We start from the raw sequence: 22,115 nt of genomic DNA, 5'->3' as shown, positions 1-22,115 counted from the left end.
AGCGTATTTAAAAGTAAATGCTCAGGGAAACAGACTATAGAAGTTGTGCAGATTAATAAATATTGTGGAGGTTTGCCTCTGCATAGTTGAAATCGGAGGGTGGGCGGAACTATTTCAAAAAGGACCTGAAAATAGTTTTCGTTCTAAACTGGGAGAGGGAACTTTTACACCAATCTGGAATCTTAAAATATGGAATTTGGAGGATTTCAATCAGGTGATTCTTGGTTCACCAAAATTTTGAGTGGTTAAACCAGGGGTGGGCAAACTTTTGGGCCTAGGGGGGACCATATTGACTTTAAAAATTTGACAGATGGGCCAAGTCAGAACAAGATAGGATACATATAAAAAAGTGCATCCGTTAACAGTACATATGAAACATAAACAGAAAAAAAGGACTAAAGTATTAACATACTCATCACTCATCATTAAAGTAAAAAGTATAAAGTACAAAGTAAAAAGGAATTCATTAAGAAATATTAACATTACATTTAAAAAAGATAGAAGGGCTGTAAAACACAAAAAAAACAAATAAGAGTTGACAAAGCTACGATATCTGGCGCCTGAATTTACGACAATTGCCACTTTTTCAGTCTTACTTCAATGCAAAAAAACATCGTCTTATATTCAGATCAATACAGTAAGTAACATATTTTACACTGAAAATAACCAAAGTGAGGCTTCGTATTTGTCCACAGTGACATGCCGACAACTTTAAGAGTGGAAGCCATTATTAGGTGACACGTAGGGCGCCAAATAAGACGGGGCTTTTGTCTCGACACGGGTAGAATGTCATTTCACGTGATTAGTCCGAGGCGGCGCGGGCAATTGATTCATGGCGCAGCTGCGACCGCCATCAAGCGAAAAGGTCACGCGTCCCGACGGAGAAGACTTGAAAGGCCACCGTTGACTGATGTGCCCGTCGTGTTTCTATGGCGTACGCGTACAAGTGGCCGATCTACGGGTGGCCGCGGCGACTAAAATCCCCAAAGGAGCGGTAATTGGCGCCCTCGTTCATGCTGTCACGGCAGCATCGTGAGACGTTTGGGAAAAAAACACTTGAGAGCAAAAGATCACGGCTCCATCAGTCGCTAGGCGAGCTAACGCTAACGGTTTGGAAAAAAATCAGAACAAAGACGGCGAGGAGTCGGTCATTTTAGTTTGTTTGGTTGGCGGCCATTGGGATTTTTTTGTTTTGTTTTTCGGCTTGGAGGAAAAATGTCTTGGTTTTGCTGCCACACTCCCACGTCAAATGGTTTGGACGCCTACTTGGGATAAACATATTTAAACTCATGGTAGAAGACAATGCGTTAGCAAGTGGACAAATCACAAGCTAAAAGCGTTTGGGTAACGTCAAACCTGGTAAAATGTCAAGGGAATTTAAAGGGCAACTTTGCGAACAACTATCGCCCCACACACAAACACACACACAGCGCAATCCATGACCACGCGCAGTGCAATGAGCGAGCGCACAATATGAAGAGAACTGACACCGCCAGTGGTCCGTTTGGCTAAATACACAAAAAATACACACATGCACACACACAAAAATCCCTCCCTCAATGCCCTTCATTCTTTTATTTCTTTATTTTTCCAAAGCCCAAACGCTGTGGTTAGCGCAGGCACTAAATCATCCCCCGTGCTTCCTAACGGAGGTTTGACCCAAATAACATTGTAATTTATGAAGGATTTTAGGCTTTGGTGCCGTTGTGGAAATACAACGCACAATAATGAGTCCGGCTAACTTAGCTTAGCCCGTGCACTTCTGCCGTTCTTAATAAAGGACAGACCGTGAACACAATGTGAATATGCTGACGTCGAGTTCCGAAAGACCCTGACTTTCCAGAACGGGGGGCGAACACTTGGCTCTCGAGCCGCATGCGGCTTCCGGACAAAATGAACGCGGCTTTTTAGCTTCTTATATATATTTTTCTTCTTTTTTCTTGCTGTTTTTAATGATGGAGAGACTGTAAACACAATGTGAACGGACGCTAAGTTACTAACAACATGATTATGAACATGTGGCTCTCGAGCCGCATGCGGCTTCCGAACAAAATGAACCTGGCTCTTTGGCTTCTTATATATATATATATATATTTTGATAGATAGACCGTAAACACTGTGAACAGACGCCAAGTTACTAAGGACGTGATTATGAACATGTGGCTCTCGAGCCGCATGAGGATTCCTGACCAAAATGAATAGGACTCTTTGCTTCTCATCTAATTTAGTTTTTCTAGTGTTCTTAATGTTGGAAATGTGAATAAACTGATTGCCTAAAAACGTCCCGTTTGTCTAACAAAGACAAACATAGCGGTTTATAGTAAAGGTGATATTTTATTTAAGATGGGACACTTTGTGTTTGCTAATGTAGCAGCCACTCTTCCGACAACATGACAGCCGTGGGAAATGGATATTGATTAGGAGGGTTGATGCAATCCCCCCAACACACACACACACACACACACACTTAACAGCCTGTGTTTTTGTTTTTTTCCCACTTCCATTCACACCCCCCTTATCTCCCCCCTCCACCCCTCCCTTTCTATTTTGCACTTTTTAATACGCCCGCTCCTTTCCGTCGTTCCACTACGTGACGAGCTATAAAGCACGATGGATGCCGCGGGGCCGATTTTAAGGCCCCCCGGGCGTTTTAGGACTCGCCATCAAATTCCCCCCGACATGTACCACGCGTGTTATTGGTCGGTTCGGTATTCATCAAAAATGAGGAATTTGTAACGGCGCGAGTTTGAAGATGAAAGGCTCGGTATGATTTATTATATTTTGCCGCTTTGGTTACACTGAATTGGGAGCTTAAAAAAGGACGTCAAATCAATTGCTGGCGGTTTGGTGTTTCTTGTGTCCGTCTATCCGGCGAATGGATCGGTCAGAATACACTTTGAATCAAAGGATTTTCACATGAAGCAGGTATTCTCTGTATTTAAAAGCCCGTGAGAGGGGAAAGAATGGCATAATTGAAAAAAAATCAGTCTATATCAAGGGGCGGGCAAACTTTTGGGCCTGGGTGCTACTACATTGACTTTAAAAATTTGACAGATGGGCGGGGTCAGCACAAGATATGATACATATAAAAAAGTGCATCTGTTAACAGTACATATGAAACAGAAAAAAGGGACTAAAGTATTAACATACTCGTCACTCATCATTAAAGTAAAAAGTATAAAGTACAAAGTCAAGTAAAAAGGAATGTGTTAATAAATATTAAAATGTCATTTAAAAAGATAGGATAATAAGGACTGTAAAACACGACGGCGCCATCTTGGGACAAAAAAAAAACATTATTTGGTTAACGTCGGCGGGCCGGATTAAAAAGCCTAACGGGCCATATGTGGCCCGCAGGCCGTAGTTTGCCCATTGCTGGTCTATACAAAAAGTGGGATCGTTTTTTTTAAGTTAATAAATATGTGGAAAAATACACGCTGAAACTAATCAAATTCTGCTAAATAAAAATTTAATACGGGTGACCCTACTTAATTTTGTGATTTTGTTGCACTACAGCTTTTTTTGCCAAATATACCTATCCACAAACACTAAAACAGCCAAAAACGCACCACCACTGTCATATATAGACAAAATTTTAGTTTTTCTGTCCAATACTTTCAGAGCTTGCGTTAAAACCATTTATGTGTTGTCTTGCAGGCCAATAGATGACCATCTTGTTAGGCTACACTTGTAACTTGTTATTGTTTTTCTTTTTTGTTTTTTAATCCATTTCTATTGGCCGTACATTGGCAAGCATTACCCATAAAAGTTATTTTTTTTCTTTTCTTCCTCTTGGCAAGGACTCATTTTATCTTGGTCAGCTAGGAATCGAGCGGATGGGGACTGAAAGGAGGACAATCCCATTTAGCGATGACACGGAGAAACAGAGATGACACGGCGTCCGATTTGATTGCGCCTGGATAGAGTCCCGCCCGCCCGAGCGGCGGAATGAAAGATGGCTGTCGTTATTGTTTGCTGTCATAACTGGGCCTGTAAATCTCTCTCTGAGTGGAAACGGAGAGGAGGAAGGGGGTTAGTGGGGGGCTGGAGGGGGGCCTGAATTGATTCTCTCGTTGTACTTCATCTTTTCTTCTTGGTGGAGTGCCAAAAGGATTGGAAGCCATCTTCATTACGTCTCAGTCAATCTCCAGGAAAAGGCAATGTTTTTGCGGTCTTTGCTTCACTTCTTAAATGACATTGATTCCATTTGTGTTGTCTTTTGTTTTCTTGCTTCGTTGTTCCTTTTTTTCTCACTAATTACTACTCGTCTCTTGGCTGGCTGTCTAGTTTTAACCTTCAAATATTCAAACCATGAGTGACGGTCCATTATCGTTGTTAGCGTCTAACGCAGATTCCAACTTAGTTTACAGAATCTTCCAAAACAAAGCTTCGGGCGACCAAACGTCCGGGGCGACCAAACGTCCGGGGCGACCAAACGTCCGGGGCGACCAAACGTCCGGGGCGACCAAACGTCCAGGGCGACCTAACGTCCGGGCGACCTAACGTCCGGGCGACCTAACGTCCGGGCGACCAAACGTCCGGGCGACCAAACGTCCGGGCGACCAAACGTCCGGGCGACCTAACGTCCGGGCGACCAAACGTCCGGGCGACCAAACGTCCGGGCGACCAAACGTCCGGGCGACCAAACGTCCGGGCGACCAAACGTCCGGGCGACCAAACGTCCGGGCGACCAAACGTCCGGACGACCTAACGTCTGAGCGACCAAACGTTTTGTATCGCGCTCTTTTAAAGGTTATCACATCATTTATGAATTCATTTTTTTCCTGGTTCTCAGAATCCAGGTCAAGATGGGCCTTCAAGCAGGCTTTGGACTCCAGTGATCCGATTCCTTTGTATTTAAAATGTAATTGTATATTTCTACATGGCTAATCCCACTCTTTTGAGCTGGTACTACAGCCAGACGGAAAATGCTGAACACGGCATTAATGACCTACAAGATGAACCCCGGAGACGTGACTAACGATGAGACAAAGAGACGCAACGCCGCCGCCAACAAGTACTCGAAGCGAGGAAGGAGGAAAAAGTCAATGCGGTAATTTCATTTGGCATCAAGTGAATACTTCTTTAGTGTCCGCATTGCCGCATCGGATGCAAATGAAAAGCCTGCCGCTGAATAATCACCCATCTAAAAAAAAAAAAAAAAACATTGAACGGACCCGGTCGTTAAACAAATCTTATTCCCTTTCGTGCTCCGCTTAGCTTTCAAAATGTTATTTTGCCTCCAACAAATGGCGTCAAAGTATTGCTAGATCAAGGGACATAAATGGAGGATAATTCAACTGTCTGTTAGTGATAAACTTAAAATCAAATTGAGCCAAAATCAACGAAAAATGACCAAAAAAATCCCAAAAATCAACAAGGACTGGCTCTAGAGGTGACTGTGTAGTTCCCTTCAACAAAAAAAGAGTGCTAAATTAGCTAAAGGACCTTTTTTGCCAAGGCCCACCGTCGCTAGCGGGAAATCGGGGTTAGCGTGTACCCGTGTGGGATTAGCTAGCTGAGCTCATCTGGTTTTTGAACATTGCCGCGACTTTGAAAAAAAAGCACATTAAGGCCGTATTGACTTTGAGAGGTAAATGCCGGCGGGTGGGTTGGCGTGACGTCGCCCCCGCGCGCACACACGTGGACCCACTCGACGTCCTGGTAATTGCTCTTCTCGTCGCCCCAAGGACGGCGCGAGCCGACGTAGAAGCCATATAATAAAGCATATTATCCAGCTTGGTAATAATGCCTTTTTTTGTGCCTCCTCCAGCTCCATGACAGCCGGAATTGAGCTCGTCGTGTTGCGGGAGGCGATCCATACTAAATTCCTCCCGGCGACTTGCAACTCCGGGGGAGGGGGGGGGGGGGTTGAGAGGGGGGGGGGTATGACCTTCTCCTGACAAGTCCAATAATGACTTTTGGAAAATAGACGTCCTCCGTAAATGAGCAAACCGGTTGGCCGTTCGGGTCTTTTCTTTCATCGGCGTTTACCTTGTGAATCGCTGTAGTCGTAAGAAAAACGACGTGCTAGACCGGGGGGGGGGGGGGGGGGTGTCAAAGGTGCGGTAAGAGGGCCGCAAGTGGTCCGCTAAGGCGAGGGTGACGAATTTAGGTTGGGCTGCATTAACTCGATTTTATGTGGGTTGGACAATTTTAGATATAATATTCCGATTTTTATGGCTTTCAAACTATTGTATTTTCTAAAATCCAATTAGAAAAAAAGTCCCCGTCCCCCGTCCAATCGGGACTGTAGGACCAGCTTTTTACAATAATTCCACCATTCGGAAATTCGGTCCTTCGCCAAAACAGCAAAATATGCTCATTTGACACTTTTCCCGATAAGAAAAGCTGACAAAAGGCGAAAGAAAACAAATATTCCTTGATCAGTAATCTCCTGTTTTCATTTTTCCTCGGCCCGCCTCCTACTTTCCCCCTTGATGCAATCTTTCCGCAGGTGTGCGACACGCTAGATAGAAAAAGCGTGATAAGTAAACAAGGAACGCGGCGGTCCGCTGCCGTTCATCTCCTTTTTGCAGAATCAATTCCGCCTTTTATCTATTCGATTTGAATCGGCGTCTCGCGGGCCGACGTGAGAAGGGGGGGGGGGGTCGTCTTTGCCGTTTCGCCAGTTAGTGAGCAAATCGGCGGTTGGCGTCTGGTCTCCGCTCTTGGCGGGATATACGCGAAAAAGTGTGGAAGCTTTGAAAACGAGTTACGGTGAAAGGTAAATCGGTGGAATTAAGACTGTAATTTTCCAAATTCTGACTGTAATTGTTCAAATTTTTGGCTGTAATTGTCCAAATTTCTGACTGTAATTGTCCAAGTTTCTGACTGTAATCTTCATAATTTCCGAGTGTTATTTTCCAAATTTCCGACTGTAATTGTGCAAATTTGTGCCTGAAATTGTCCAAATTTCTGTCTATAATTGTCCAATTTTCTGCCTGTAATTGTCCAATTTTCTGACTGTCATTTTCCAAAATTCTGACTGTAATTTTTCAAAATTCTAACTGTAATTTTCCAAAATTCTGACAGTAATTTTCCAAATTTCTGACTGCAATTTCCAAATTCAAAATGTAAAATCAGAACAGTGACTCCAATGATTAACTCTCAAATCAGAATTCTGGCTCTGTCCTCAATTCCACATATGAAAACTAGAGCCATGTCCTCCCTATTCAAACATATTGGACGCCCACCACCGTCAACAGCAGTCAAACGGCATCAGTCACTGCGAATCTCACAAGAGCCCCCATTATGACCACAATATTATTTCAATCTTTTCATCCACCAACCAACGAACAAGCGCAGCCAGCCACCTTTCAGGCTTTCCCGTATATTCTCAGTCATCGTTGCCAGAGGTCCCCGAGGTAATTACCGAGATTTTCAGACCGTGATTTGGGAGAGGCCGGTCTCTCCACCAACCATTATTCTCCAGATCAATTGCTGTGGACGGAGCAGAACACACACTCTCAAAAGCACAGAACAATTAAGACTCACACAAGGGAAACCTACACACACACACCTAAGGACACTACACACACACTACTATGTATCCTCAAATCAAAATTTGGCAAATAATTGCCATTTCTAAGCATGTTTTTCTTTCTAAAAAAAGCTCCAGGGAGCCACTACGGCTGCGCTAAGTGCAAGATGCTAAACAGCCATCTTGCAATAGGACAACAACACAAACTAAACACATTGACTGAACTTTAAGACAATGTGGACCAGTCCTAGGCCCCGCCCCTCTCTCTGCCCACCCTGCAATGGCTTCTGGGTTAGAGGGAGGGCCCAAATCCCAAGACACACCCACTTTAAGACTCTATGCAAATGAACAAGTGGGTGTCACTCAAAATCTCCGGTATTAAGATGAGTTGAGAACCAAAAATGTCATCTTATCAACTTATGGGAACGTGCATGTCATCTTTTTATGCACATATAAGCCCTCCTACCCTTGATTGTCATTTTTTTGTCCGAACAAATACGGCTTATATGCGAGTAAATATGAAAAATTACATATTGAACTCTATTCTAGCCAAAAAAAAGATGGTTGGAATTTAAAAAATAGTCTATAATATATCAGCTCATTTTCTGAAGAGCTTTATCCGCATTAGGGTCGCAGGGGGTGCTGGAGCCTATCCCAGCTTACTCCAGGGTCAGAGACGGGGGACAACAGGAATGGCTGAATGAAAACAGACAACCAATCATAGCTTGGGAAAAGTCATATTTTTCAATTAGCTAGCCTAGCATGCATGTTTTTTGCTAGCCAATCAGTCTATAATATACACAGTGATACTATAATGGTTGAAAAACACATTGAAAATGAATGACATTGACATTTATTTCTTGCTACAAGGAAGATTCTTGCTAGTAATGCGTCCTTGGAGAAAAAATATTAACAGGTCGGATGTAATTTTTATTTCTCTTACACGTATGGCACGAAATCCAAAGTATTTGACAAATATTTGAATGTGAAATCATCAGGAAATGGAAAGCAGAGCAGAAACCTCAGCATTTTTCACATCTAAGTAGTCAAGGCGGTGCCAAAGGTGAGCTCCCCGCTAGTGTTTCAAATCCATTTAGACGAAGGTAAATGATGAAAATGGGATTCACGGGGTTGCGCTCCACACGCTATTGTCACCCGTGATTCATATTTGGGCAGCCCGCGGCATAACATCACGCGTGTCGTTGTTTTACTTTGACATTGAAGGCAAAGGAGCTGTTAGGAAAAAAGTAAACGGGTCATTTTTTAAAAGAGCCTTGCGTGCCTGCGATTCCATTTCCAAAAGTAGAACAAGAGTCACATTTGGGGGAGGATGGTTAAAATGCAGCTAAAAATAGAGATGGAGACTAAATTTCTGGCTGGATTTCTACTGTGGTCAAAAGCTCTGCACGCAAAGACAAATTCCAGCTTTGGAATACTTGTTATTTTTTTTGCATTACGGTAATACGAACTTCAGATTGAGTCGATTGGGGAAATTGGCAAGTGCCCACCGTTCCACTTTAGCGATATACGAGACTTTTGAGATTCAAAGTAAAGTACATGGCGTCAATATCTGATGCAGTTTTTGTCCCTAAAATGATGAATACTACTTTCAACTGTTTCCAAAAATAATCTCCAAATAGCCATGCATTTTTGCACTTTTGAGAAATCCTACACGACCACAAGAGTTCGACTAAATGACTCAGAATTTGATGTAGTACTTGAAAATAAAAGTACTTTGAAAATGACTTAGCATTGACCTTACACCCATTTCCGCTAAAAATGATTAAAAATAATCACGCATATTTCCAAATGAACGATAGATTATATTAGTCCTCAAGTACTCCTACCAAAATTGGATGTAGTATTTGTGAATAAAATTACTTTGCAAAATACTACAATCACTGTTTTCCAAAATTAATTAAATATCGAATATCCCCGCATTTTTCTACTTCTAAGACATCCTAAATTACCCAAAAACTAACTAAAGTACTTCAAAATCTGATGTAGTAAATGTGAAGTACTTTGCAAAATACTCTTATAACTGCCATTCCCATAAAAACTTAATTATCTTGGAAATACCTCTGCATTTTCCCACCTCTAAAAAATACACTAAAAACTCGAATGAGTGTATCTGTCAATCAAAAAACTATTTTTTTTCTACAAAAAAACAACAACCAGTTCCTTAAAAAAGTTAGCATCTTGGATATATAGTTTTCTGTCCTACGCCCTGGTTTAGCATCCCTGTATGCAATTTTGTCTATTATTCCTTCCTTAATAAGACTAATTAGGCTGCTCCTTTTAATTAAGGCGTCCTTGATGGAAGAGGCGATTGCCTGAGCGAACGCTTGCTCGTATCTCGTCGTCACCGCCGCCGAAGGGACGTGTTAATCAGATACTTAATCCCACCGATCCCGGCGTTCGGCAAGTGAGTCAACAAGATGTCAGCTCGGGTTTGACGCCGCGCTCTGGCGCTTTTGGAATTTGCCGTCGCAAACACGCCTTCGGGGACCCAAGGGCGAACAACAACAACAACAACAATACGTCATTCATCAATTTTTTGTGAGCCGCTATCTCCTCACAAGGTTTGCTGGGGGTGATAGAGCCCAGCACAGCTGACCTACAGGACTGGGCTCCGAATTAATCGCCAACCAATCGCAGGGCACGATGAGACAACCAATCATAGTGTTGGAAAATTCATATTTTTCAACTAGCTAGCCTAGCATGGATGTTTTCGGTATGTGGGAGGAAACTGGAGAACCCAGAGAAAACCCACCCAAGCCCAAAGATTACATGCAGACTTCAGGACTAACCTGGGATCGAACCGAGGACCCCGGAACAACGAGTCCCACCTCATCAAAACATGTATGCTAAGCTAGCTGTTTGAAAAATATAAATTGTCCCGAGCTATGATTGGTTGTCAGTTTTTCTGTGCCCTACGATTGGCTGGCCACCAATCGAGGATATTCCCCGCCTGGGGTAGGCTCCAGCACCCCCCGCGACCCTTGTGAGGATAAGCAGTTCAGAAAAATGAATGAGTGAAACAACACTACGAGTATTTAGTTATTATTTGAGGTAAAAAATGTACAAAAAAATAGTGAAGATTTGCTCATTGGCCCCTCCCAGTCCAACTGGATTGGACGTCTATCGCCGTCAATGGCGGCCGTGAAGTAAACTCGCCGGCGGCGAAGCTAACAAGAGAAAATGAAACAATGTTTCTGCCTATCGACTTTCTGTTTTGGTTCTATAATTGTTGCCATGGAGCATAATTAAAGTTCATTATTCATTCTCGCGCCTTCTCCATCTTTTGCTCTCTTTTTCTCGCCGTGGGAAAGTAATTATATCCGCGTGCGCCCGTGAGACCACGCCGCCCCGTTCCACTGATGAGACCAGGCTCCGAGAGCGGATGGAATGAAATGGAATATATTACGGCGCCGGCCTTCCCACCAAGACGCGTGTGTGCACCTTGAGCAGGCTGTTTTGAAACGCCGTCATGGGCACACATGAAAGAAAGACCTTTCTTCTTTCATTCTTCCATTTGAGTTCAAGCAAAAAGCTGACGTGATGACCTCGAATCTTGCGACCCGGTGAGGGACAAACTAAATGTGCGAGGAAACCAGAGTATACCCAGAGAAAATCCACACAAGAACATGCCAACTCCACACAATGTGGACTAACCTGGGACTCAAACCCTCGACTTCCGAACTGTGAGACCGCCTTTCTACACACTTCACACCATGCCACACCACAATATGTAAATTGGTCCTATAAAACAAAGAATCATTAAATTTTCTGAACCATTCATCCTTACAAGGGTCACAGGGGGTGCTGGAGGCGATCCCAGCCGACTTCCAGCCCCCTGAAATGCTGTGCAGCCAATTGCAGGGCACAAGAAAACTGACAACCAATCATAGCTCAGGACAATTCACATTTTTCAACTAGCTAGCCTAGCATGTTTGTTTTGGTTATGTGGGAATAACCCGGAGTACCCAGAGAAAACCCCCTCAACCCCGAGAGAACAAACAAACCCCACACCATGCAAACCCCCCTTGGAAATCAAACCCTCGACCCCATAACTGCAAGACCTACCCACTCCACCACCGCGTCACACTACAACTTCAACACATAAATCGTTACTTTAAAACAAAAAACAGACATCTTAGTCTCTCTATGTCGCAGATTTAAGCGCAATGTCTCCTCCATCTTCAAGCTCATTTGACATAGGCCTCATTTCCATGTCGTAAATGAAAACATGGAAAGCACGCACTGCCGACCGCGCCATTAAACGGCACGCCGCGAGAGGGGGGGCGGAATCTTTAAAGCGAAAATGAATAAGGAAGCGGGCGGGAAGGAGAGATAGCAACACCACCACCACCAGCGCCACCTTCTGCCACCACAATTGGGTCGGCACGAAGGAGCGGCGAATCACAGCATCAGCATACAAACATCTCGGTAATGAAGCTCCAGCGGTCCCAGGTTTTAACCAAGCAAACCTATCCATCTCCCGCATGCATTATTCACTACGCGCGGCGACATTTTACCGCCCAGCGCGGCCGCCAAAGATTGCTTCCACTTTTTATTTATCTGTTTTTCATCCGCTGCCTTTGCCTTCCTTCCTTCCTTCCTTCCTTCCTTCCTTCCGTCTCGTCTCCTCCTCCTCCTTCTACTTCTTCTTCCCGGTGCAGCTTTTCAATTAAATCAAGGCGAGCTCAGGCGACACTAAATCCGTGCGGACGCGTGACAATTAGACCGCCAGACAGACAAAAAATAAATAAAAAAAATAGGCGGACGGGAAAGGAAAGTCCGTGGAGGTCAAATGCAGATTTAGGTTTGTGTGTTTTTTTGTTCAATGTCGCGTTTAAGGTCAAAAAGCCACGTGGGAAATATAACTGTTCCAGATCTGATGACGGAAATTGACTATGTCATTTTTAGAGGATTGCCATTGGGTAAATAAAACAAAAAGTGCTATAGTACAACAACAAAAAACTACTAGAACTTACTGTGTTTTCTTATATTTACGCCATATTTGTTGCTAAAATGATTGATATCCATGTTACGGCTTAGATGCGCATAAATTAGGACTTGACATGAACAAAACCGCAACATGACAAAAACGAAACGCCATAACGCAAATCAATAGAGCAGAGGTAAGGATACCTATGGCTCAGGAGCCATATGTGGCTCTTCTGATGGATGCATGTTGCTAACTAGTGAGGTAACTTATGTATTTAGGGTTATGTCATTTTTAAAATTTTCATTAAACCTTTCTGCATGCATATTTTCATTGATTAGCAACTTAGTAACAGTGTTGTCAAAAGAATTGTACTTTAAACATGGTAAAATGACCCAAAATAAGAAAAATTACATCTAATTTTCAAATTTTTACACTTAAATTCAGAGTATATCTCTCGACCACTACAATAATGAAAAGATAAGCAGATAAAACGTTAAATAAAATGTATTTTGACATCTATAAATGAAATTCAAGGGGAAATATACATATAAAATACGTTATTTTGTGGCCAAATCCCGATTCCGTTCGATACTCCACATTTTCCAGCTGCCAAAATGGCCTCCCAATTGTCTGTGTCTGAAAACTCACTTTGCTAGTCGGAGGCCATGTTTAATCGGAGGCCATCGGGCGGCTAAGGCCGTTCGGGAGTCGAGGTCAAACTGCGGCGGCTGGAATTGAGGGAGATTTATGTCTCTTCTCTGTCCTTGCGGTGATGGAATTTTGCTATGATGTATCTTGTATATTAAACTTTTATCTATTTGCTCTGTAAACATTACTCAGAGCTGCGTTCTTCTTCTTTTGACCTACAACGTGAAATTGGACTGGGGCGCTATTGCAATTTTACAACCGGGTAAGTTTGATCCATTCCACGCCGGGTAGAAGGTCAAAGGTCACTGCTTTTGGAGAAATGCCCATTGCCAATTTATAACATTTTAATCAACAATATGGTTACATTATTTTTCTCACATTTGTTCTAAGTGTTCAAAATAAGTTTGACAGATTCAGAACAAGATTATTAGAGTTATAGTAAATAGATCTTTTGTTCTTATTGAGCCCATAGACCAAAAAAATTGTCATTTTTTTAACACAATAACACAAAAATAATATTTAGAGCAATATCTATTTTTTGGACAGTTCTAAATGTATAAAATTGCATGATGGTAATTAAATGCCCCGACATAATGATAAATATTTATCAAATAATGGTGAGTCTTATACAGTGGTGTCAAAGAGGAGGCCCGGGGGCTAGATTCGGGCCGCCCCATCACTTTAAGCGGCCCGTTAGTGTAAATATGGCTAAAATCTAATTTCATTTTTCTGTACTCTCTTCACTGGACAATATTAAATGTTTTTTCTTCTTCTCAAAATAAAATAAATAAAGTCAATATTAAATGCTTTTCCTTTGCTTTTAAATTCAATATAAAAATGAAAAAAATAGTGCCCTGATTTCCTCTTTTTTATTCATTAAAAAAATTCAAACTAAGTGACTTAGTCAAATTATAGAAGAATATAAAAAGCCCATTAAGCAATTTCCTCAATGACGCTTCATTTGCTCATCGATGAGTCAATTAATGGAGGCGAATTAGCCGCTAGCAATTTAGCTCATTTTGACTGGGAATCTTCGTTTGTCCCCCTCCATTAAAAAACAGCAAATAAACAAGTTTTTGAAAAATAAAAACAGCTCTACAAAGAAAAATGGTCCACAGACAAAGACGAGTTTGACACCCCAGGAATAATCGAACAATATTTTAGCAAGGTACGCTGCCCTTAAAAATGATTAAAAGTCTAGCCTATGATTTGAAGAGATTGCATTAGCAATGAAAAAAAAAATGAGAGAAGCAAACGGCTGAGTGAGATTACAAAAAAGTCATAACCCACATTCAATTACAGCCTGATTGCATTTCTACTGCTGTAATAGCATACGGTTGAGAATGGTTTCATATTTCAAAAGCCAGGCCAAAGAGACTGGCCTCATTAGCCATTTTTCTCCCGCACGCCACCACCACCAATTCGTTCCCAATAAGTGAAACAAAAAGAGTGGCCAGAAACATGGCGTTAAAAAAATAATAATAAGAAATCTAATTTATGCGCATATAAGCCGTACCCTCGATTTACTCATTTTTTTTAGCGACAAATACTGCGTTTTTGCGAGAAAATACGGTAATTCCACGAGACAGGTTGAAGTAGAGAAGTATTTTTTTCTAATAAAGTACAATGAAAACCTAGTACTAGCCTCTGGGTATAATAGTACTAGATATCGGACTAGTGAATATACAGAAATGTTATAATAAAGTCATTTTTTAATTAAAAAATATATCTAGAGTGAAATAAAAATCAATATCATATTTTTATGTATTCTTTTCAAAGCCAATGCATTCTTTTTGCATCCATTTACATTCTACGTCCTAAAAAAAAAAAAAAAAAACTTCTCATAAAATGCTGTATACACAACCAAAAAACAGGAGTGCACCAAAAAAACTCCCAAGTGGCACATTAAGATTACTGTTCACCCTGTAAAAACGCTTCCATTCTCATTCTACACATCTAAACAGCTGAACATGACAAGTTAAAAATAAAAACCACAAAACTATCAAATCCTTCCATAAAAATAAGACGCCCATAAAACACCCAATGAGGAGCCATCTAGCAAATATGAAGCAACAAAAAAAAAAAATCTACACAAAAAGTGGGAAAAATAAACAACCGATATGTTATGGACACCCAGACAAATAATGGCAAAACCCGCATATACCCAACCCTCAAAAAAAGTAGTGAACCGCTCAAAAACGACAATATAATCCGTCATATTGCAGATATCCGTCAACTTTGCAATAGCGGGAAATAAAAGTCGAAGCCATTATGTCACGGCGGCTATAAAACAGGGGGCAACAATGTGCCACGTCACCCCACACTTGGCACGTGTCATAAATACCCAAAGTGAATATGTGAGAACATAGACGACGGCAGCGTGTTGTTGTACGCTAAATCCACATAGCAATTATCTGTGTGCTGTCATAAGTTGAAGCTAAGTGGCTTTTGGGGAGACCCCAGCCAGGTACAACATTGTGGAGTCTTTCTCGTCCCTGACGTGAACATTAAGTGGCGGAGGGGAGACGCTGAACTCTGCTTGAACTCGGGGTAAAACAGAGGTGAGTGGCACAGGCGAGGCAGGCACCCAAACACGAAAGCGAATTATGTTAAGCTACCGTAAAGCTGAGCTAACGGACGGCACGGAAGCATGCGATGGTCAAAAGTGACGAAAATGAACAGAACTGACTTTTGACATAACGTGACGTCAACGGAATTTGGCTAACATTCCTCAAGACCATGTGTGTTAAAGTGGCGGCCCGGGGGCCAAATCTGGCCCGCCCCATCATTTTGTGCGGCCCGGGAAAGTAAATGAGTGCCGACTTTTGGTTTTAGGATCAAATTCAAATGAAGAGTATAGATGTATATTAAATTTCCTGATACTCCCCCTTTTAAATCAATAATTGTCATTTTTTAATCATTTTTTCTGTGTTTTTAGTCAAAAAATAATTTTGTAAAATCTAAAACTATATAAAAAAAATACCTCAATCTATAAATCTATAAAAAAACGGAATATTCAGGGATTTTAATCCAGTTTTTTTATATTAACGTGATGTAAAGAAGAAAAAAAACCCGTTAGCAAAATACACTTTTGGCCATTGTGACGTTTGGATAAACGATGTTGCTAGGTAGGCATTTGTGTTAAAATGTTAGCGTTAAATGATTTATGTGTAACTTAGTTTGACCCCGGTTGAGCGCCTCGGCAAGTCTCGTTGGCCAACTTGCCCTTGAATGTTCACCGAAAGCTATTAGCCGCGGCTCATCGAACATGTGCGCGCGGGTGAACCCGCAAAAAGAGTGAGCTATGGGAACGCTGGGCGATATGATGCTTCTACCACAGTACGGCTACGTAAACGTAAAAATTGCTAAGATCGATGGTGTCGAGCCTTTTTATGTCTTTGGCTAAGGGCGTATCCACATCGTAAAAGTACAGCGTTGGCTTTTGTTTTTAATCGGTTCGTTTATAACAGACAATGACATTTTTTTTAGGTTTTAGTAACTTAACATGTTCTTTTTTGGGAAGGATGTATTTTTTACAAAGTGAATGCACTTATAAATGACTACAATGTAAGTAAAAACAACCTTTAATGATTTAAAATGAATAAAAACTGTAAAAAGTAGCTTAAGGCCCAAGTATTTTTCTGGGCAATACGCACTGAATTCATTTACTCTTAGAAAACTGCTGTGAATGGTCATCTTGACAGCTCTCGGCATCCAATCCCCTTGACAGAACAACAGCATCTCAACTAAAATGCCAGAGTTTTAATTTCCGTAACTCGAAACACGAAAAAACGTCCGCGACCATTGTTTAATTCCCACCATACTCAGTCCAGAAAGTGTGAGGACTGCCTCCGTCGAATCTAATATCAAGATATCAAAATAAACACACCTCAGTCACGCTACAACTGGCGCCTTTTCTCTCGGCATGTGGCGCGCCGAGCCTCGGAGCTAATGGGGAAGCGCAACTGGGTGCCGTGATGAAGATTGACTCACAGAGTAATGAAAACCCAGCGCGCCCGTCCTCGGAGAGACGCCACGCGGTAGAGGGAATGAGGAGGCTCAAGTAATGAGGTAATGAAGGAGCAAACAGCTCGACAGGATTCCACTTTGGACGGGGGAAAAAGGGGGGAGGGACAAACAGTGGTGAGGTCTGCATCCATGTAGAAAAAGTTGCAAATAATTCAAGTTGGGGAAAAAAAGCTTGAAAATCTGATTATTTGAGTGGAGTTGGAATGGTTTGTTTTGAAAGTATTGTATTTGGGAGGAAAAGGTGGGCAAAAGGTGAATATTACTTAACTCTGGTCTACTCTGACCATATTTTGGGACTCCTGCTGTGAGCAAGTATGATATTTATTGCAAAAAAATATATTTTATGATAAGTATTTAATGAGTATCGATATCTAACGAGTTGGTTGCTTCTTGGGACAGTACAAGTGTACGGTTAATTTAATTGAAGAGCTGTGGTTGAGTTGTGGTTATTTTATAGATTAATTGTCAATGTTTAATGGAGTTTTAATATGTTATTTGGCAAAACTGTCTCTTTTTTATGAAAAAGAAATCTAGAAGCGTTGACTTTTGTGTAGACAGCATCCTAATTAGCGGTTAGCACGAGGCTAGTCCAGTGACTTATCACTATGCTAGCAAATACAGTTCATTTACGCATTGTGAATGCTAAAAATAGGCTATTAAAGGGTCATTTATTTTAACATCCTGAACAAATCATGTCAATTTGAAATGTCATGCTAGTGTACCGTTACATCTGGGGTGACCTCTATAATTTATGCAAGCCCAAAAGAATGAAGACACGATAGCAAAAAGGCATTTAAAAACAAAAGATAACCTGCCCCTAGACAGCACCTCTTGGCTCTCAGGCAAATCTCTGGGGTGGAGGGTAAACATCCATCGCTATGGTGATGGAACTGAAGCGCTATCCAAAGAGACAGATGATATATAGAGCGCGTCATCCCTCACGGATGGCCATGAGGGGGAAAACAAAGGCAAATAAAAGCAGTGGCTAAAGGGCCCAAAGGCATTTCAATTTGCTGGAAATTGTTGCTTGAGGCGGCCTGCCAGGGTACATCTATCAGCCCGCCATCCAAAGCAGCGGGTAGCGATCGATTGGCCTGCGTCCTTTTGACGTAGTAGCGGGCTTCGTGGGAGGTTGTTGCTAGGCGTGCCTCCCAATTCGATATTGTCGTATCCCAACAACTAAAACAAACAGATTTTGGGCCATAACAACTAAGACAAAGAGATTTTGGGCCATAACAACTAAGACAAAGAGATTTTGGTCCATGACAACTAAGACAAACAGATTTTGGGGCCATAACAATTCTGACAAACAGATTTTGGGGCCATAACAACTAAGACAAAGAGATTTTGGGCCATAACAACTAAGACAAAGAGATTTTGGGCCATAGCAACTAAAACAAAGAGATTTTGTGCTATAACAACTAAAACAAAGAGATTTTGTGCTATAACAACTAAGACAAAGAGATTTTGTGCTATAACAACTAAAATAAAGAGATTTTGGGCCATAACAACTAAGACAAACTGATTTTGGGCCATAACAACCAAGACAAACGGATTTTGGGCCATAACAACCAAGACAAACAGATTTTGGGGCCATAACAACTAAAGCAAAGAGATTTTGGGCCATAACAACTAAGACAAACTGATTTTGGGCCATAACAAATAAGACAAACAGACTCCAGGACAAATTCTTCCCAAAAGCAGTCAAAAAAATGTAAGCACTTTTTGGTTGAAAAATGTCAGCAAGTATTAGGTGCTCTCAAGATGCAGGTTTTATCAGGGGCCATCTTTAAATCCACCTCGGTCGGTCTCTTCAGGCTGAAGAAGACGACGGGTGGGGGAGGGCTAAAGATTTATCCCTTACGCTTCTTGATGAATCTGCACTGGGTGGCTAAACTATTTATGAGCCTCATAGCTAAATTCCTTCATGCGTCTCTTCCCTTTCTCGCCTCAGAAAGCCAATCTAATTTGGACCAAGGTTTAAATTTTGTGTAACGTAACATTAAAACATTTTTTTTTAACTGTGTGTGTCTGTACATGAATCTAAGTTAATTTAAGTTAAATTTAGTTTAGGTTATGTTATGAGCGCATCCATCCGCGTTGTACTGAATAATGTCTCAATGTAGTATTAAGTTTTTTTATGTTACTGTTAGTATATGGTGAATTACAACCAATAAAAATATGTTTTTGTATTGTAATATCCTGTTTTAGTGGGTTTTTTTCAGGGTGGGAACGAGTTATTTTGTTTTTAGTTAATTTCTATGGCAAATGTTGATTTGAGATGAGAGTAAATCGACATAGAATTGTAATATAACATAAACAAATTGAAATATAACTACAAATGGCATAGAATCAGTCAAAAAAAGCCATTATTTATATTTCCATTAGGTGAAGTGGATCTTGTTTGCTATGCGAACACAAAACTACTATTTTCTTAATATTAGGACAAAAATGACCAGGTTAAAGTCATAAACTAAGAAATTTCAAGTCATAAAACGTCAAGGTTAAAGTCATTACGTGACCTATCCTTACCTAACATGAACTGGAACTTAAATTCCTGTGACATAACAGCCAAGACAGCATTTTGCGGCGCGAGAACTCTGCCAGAAATCTGTAAGTCAGCGGGAGGGTAAACTAGAGAGGATTTTCCCACGCCCTCGATTTGGCGTGGAAGCAGGACGGCTCTTAACACGGCGTGCAAGGAGATCAATGCGTAACAATAAAACGCAGGCAGAAGTGGCAACATCCGTTTTTTTTTCTAATCTTCTAATCTGCTCACAATCAAAAGCATGCTGGGAAAATTTACAGTCAAGTCAAAATCGGCTTGAGATGAAGATTGTTGGCGTGCAGAGAGCCTTAATCGTTTCTACAAAGATGGCGCAGAAGTCGACACTCGTCAAACAATCTTTGCATCTGATTTTTTTCCCCAGTATGCAAAGAGCCGCATGTGGCTCTGGAGCCTTGATTCTAATGCAAATGCAGCGCTAACAAAAACACTTAACTAGTCATTAAGCTTTTAAATGCAACTCTATCTGCGTCAGTACTGCTTTTCTTAACTTAAAGAAAGAGTAAATGATTCGGTCGGCATTCAATTTCTACTAACGGCTTATGTCTGGATAATCGCAGCTTTAAAATACGGAAGTATGGCGCGGAAAAAAGAAAAACGCGACGGGAGCGAAGGTCGTTCCTTCAACACAAAGAATTGAGATGATATGCTAGAGTAGTTATTCACGGCGGTCTGCTTTTTTTGAACAAAAAAGGCTGCTTGAAGATGAAAACACTGACGCGGACGCAACTTGCAGTTTTTCTTACGTTTTACTCTACCGTTCACTATATGTTTCAAATAGTAAATAGTAATTAAGGAGAGTCCTCAGGTTTACAATATTTCCACTGTATAAAGGTATGTCATGTTCAAACTAACATAAAAAAATAAAATAATCACATTTCAAACCATTTCCAGTTTGCGTGAGCTAAAAAAACGACGAAAATGTAACAAATCAGGTTGAGCGCTGTATTTTCTGAGCTGACCCTAAACACACCAAAGGAGTGGCCAGTTTTAGTTTTGTTTTCAAAAGTTGTTATTAGTGGCAAATAAATTACTCAAAACTCCTCCTCAACAACTTTTCAGCATTAGTACATCATCTTACGTATTTATATTCCGGTCTACTTTCCATTTTTTTTGCCCCTAACGGCAAAAATCCGACTTACGTGGAAATTCGGGTTGCCAGACGAGAACAGAACCTGGAATAAAGGACTTTATTTATTTTTTTCAACCCGCTCACAAACTTGTCCTAACATTTGTTTGCTTGCTTGTCAAATATTCAAAAGAAAAGGGTGCGTTTCAGGGTTCAGTATCACGACTAGCGATGAATGAATTGTTGAGTAGCGACGCACAACAGATTGCCGATCAATTTTTAATAAGACGCCCGTGGTGGACAAGCAAAGCGTGATACGAGAGCAGGTTGTGTCCTGCAGAGACGTAAACATTCAAATCAGCGGCCTCTGACCGAATGTTACATCCCGGCGGCTCAATATGGTCGACGCGCATCCAGCCCCAAAAGGGACCGAGCCGCCACTTCATCTCGTTAATTAGAACGCTAATTTATTTTGGAAAACATAGCGATCTCATTAAAAAAAAATAATTAAAAACCATATGGTGATGACAAGAAAAAATACGGGGAAACTGATTGAAGTAACTGTTGGGTGTCGTTAATTCGGGTAGACGCATGGGCGAATTAACGGGGTGGCACCTGCCACCCTCACATTTATTATCTTGACTACTTCTTTATTTATCGAGTATGTATTTAGTATTACTATTTATTGATTATTTATTTGTTTGTGTTTTGTTGTTATTTTTGCACCTCACTACGTGTTTATGTTGTTTACTACAAATTTATTTAGGCCTTATTTATTAGTTATTTATTTGTCTGTTAGTCTGTTGTTATTTGTACACTTCCCTACTTATTTATATGTTGTTAACTAGTTATTTATTACTTATGTATTGATTGTTTTTTGTCTTTTTTGTTGTTGTCTTTTGTACTTGTGTTGACTAATACTTAGATATCTATTACTTAATTATTGCCTATTTGTCTGTTAATTTATTGTTCTTATTTGGAAAATTCCCTACTTTTTTATGTTGTTGACTACTTATTTATGACTTATTTATTGATGTATTTCTGTTTGTTGTTGTTTTTTTGTGTACTTTGTGGTGAAGCTTTAAATCTCATCAGATTTGTATAATTAACAATAAAAGTATTCAATTTTTTTGAACACGAAACTCCAAAATCCCACTACATCGAACGCACCACGAGTTGACCTCGCCAGACTGTGGCTTACATTGTCCTGAAGTCTAATGGAATCTAATGGAGTCTGTCCACCTCATAAATATTTTTTTGAGATCCGCCCCTGGAACAATTGTTCATTCACTGCCACCCTTACCCGTGGATGGGTCATCGACGAGTGACAAACGCTCGCCAAGGCGCAAGCGAGGGGGGTGAAAGAACC

At 41.1% G+C, this 22,115-nt stretch overlaps 1 long non-coding RNA gene across 4 annotated transcripts in view; it reads right to left on the bottom strand.

The window, feature by feature from the left end:
• LOC144201134 (uncharacterized) overlaps positions 1-22,115 on the bottom strand; it is a 53,094-nt gene that overhangs the window by 10,440 nt on the left and 20,539 nt on the right. The window lies entirely within an intron of this gene.

The sequence above is a fragment of the Stigmatopora nigra genome, chromosome 9 (genome assembly GCF_051989575.1).
Source record: "Stigmatopora nigra isolate UIUO_SnigA chromosome 9, RoL_Snig_1.1, whole genome shotgun sequence".
Taxonomy (NCBI): domain Eukaryota; kingdom Metazoa; phylum Chordata; class Actinopteri; order Syngnathiformes; family Syngnathidae; genus Stigmatopora; species Stigmatopora nigra.
The sequence above is the reverse complement of the archived record's forward strand: the minus strand, read 5'-3'. Positions and strand labels throughout refer to the sequence as shown.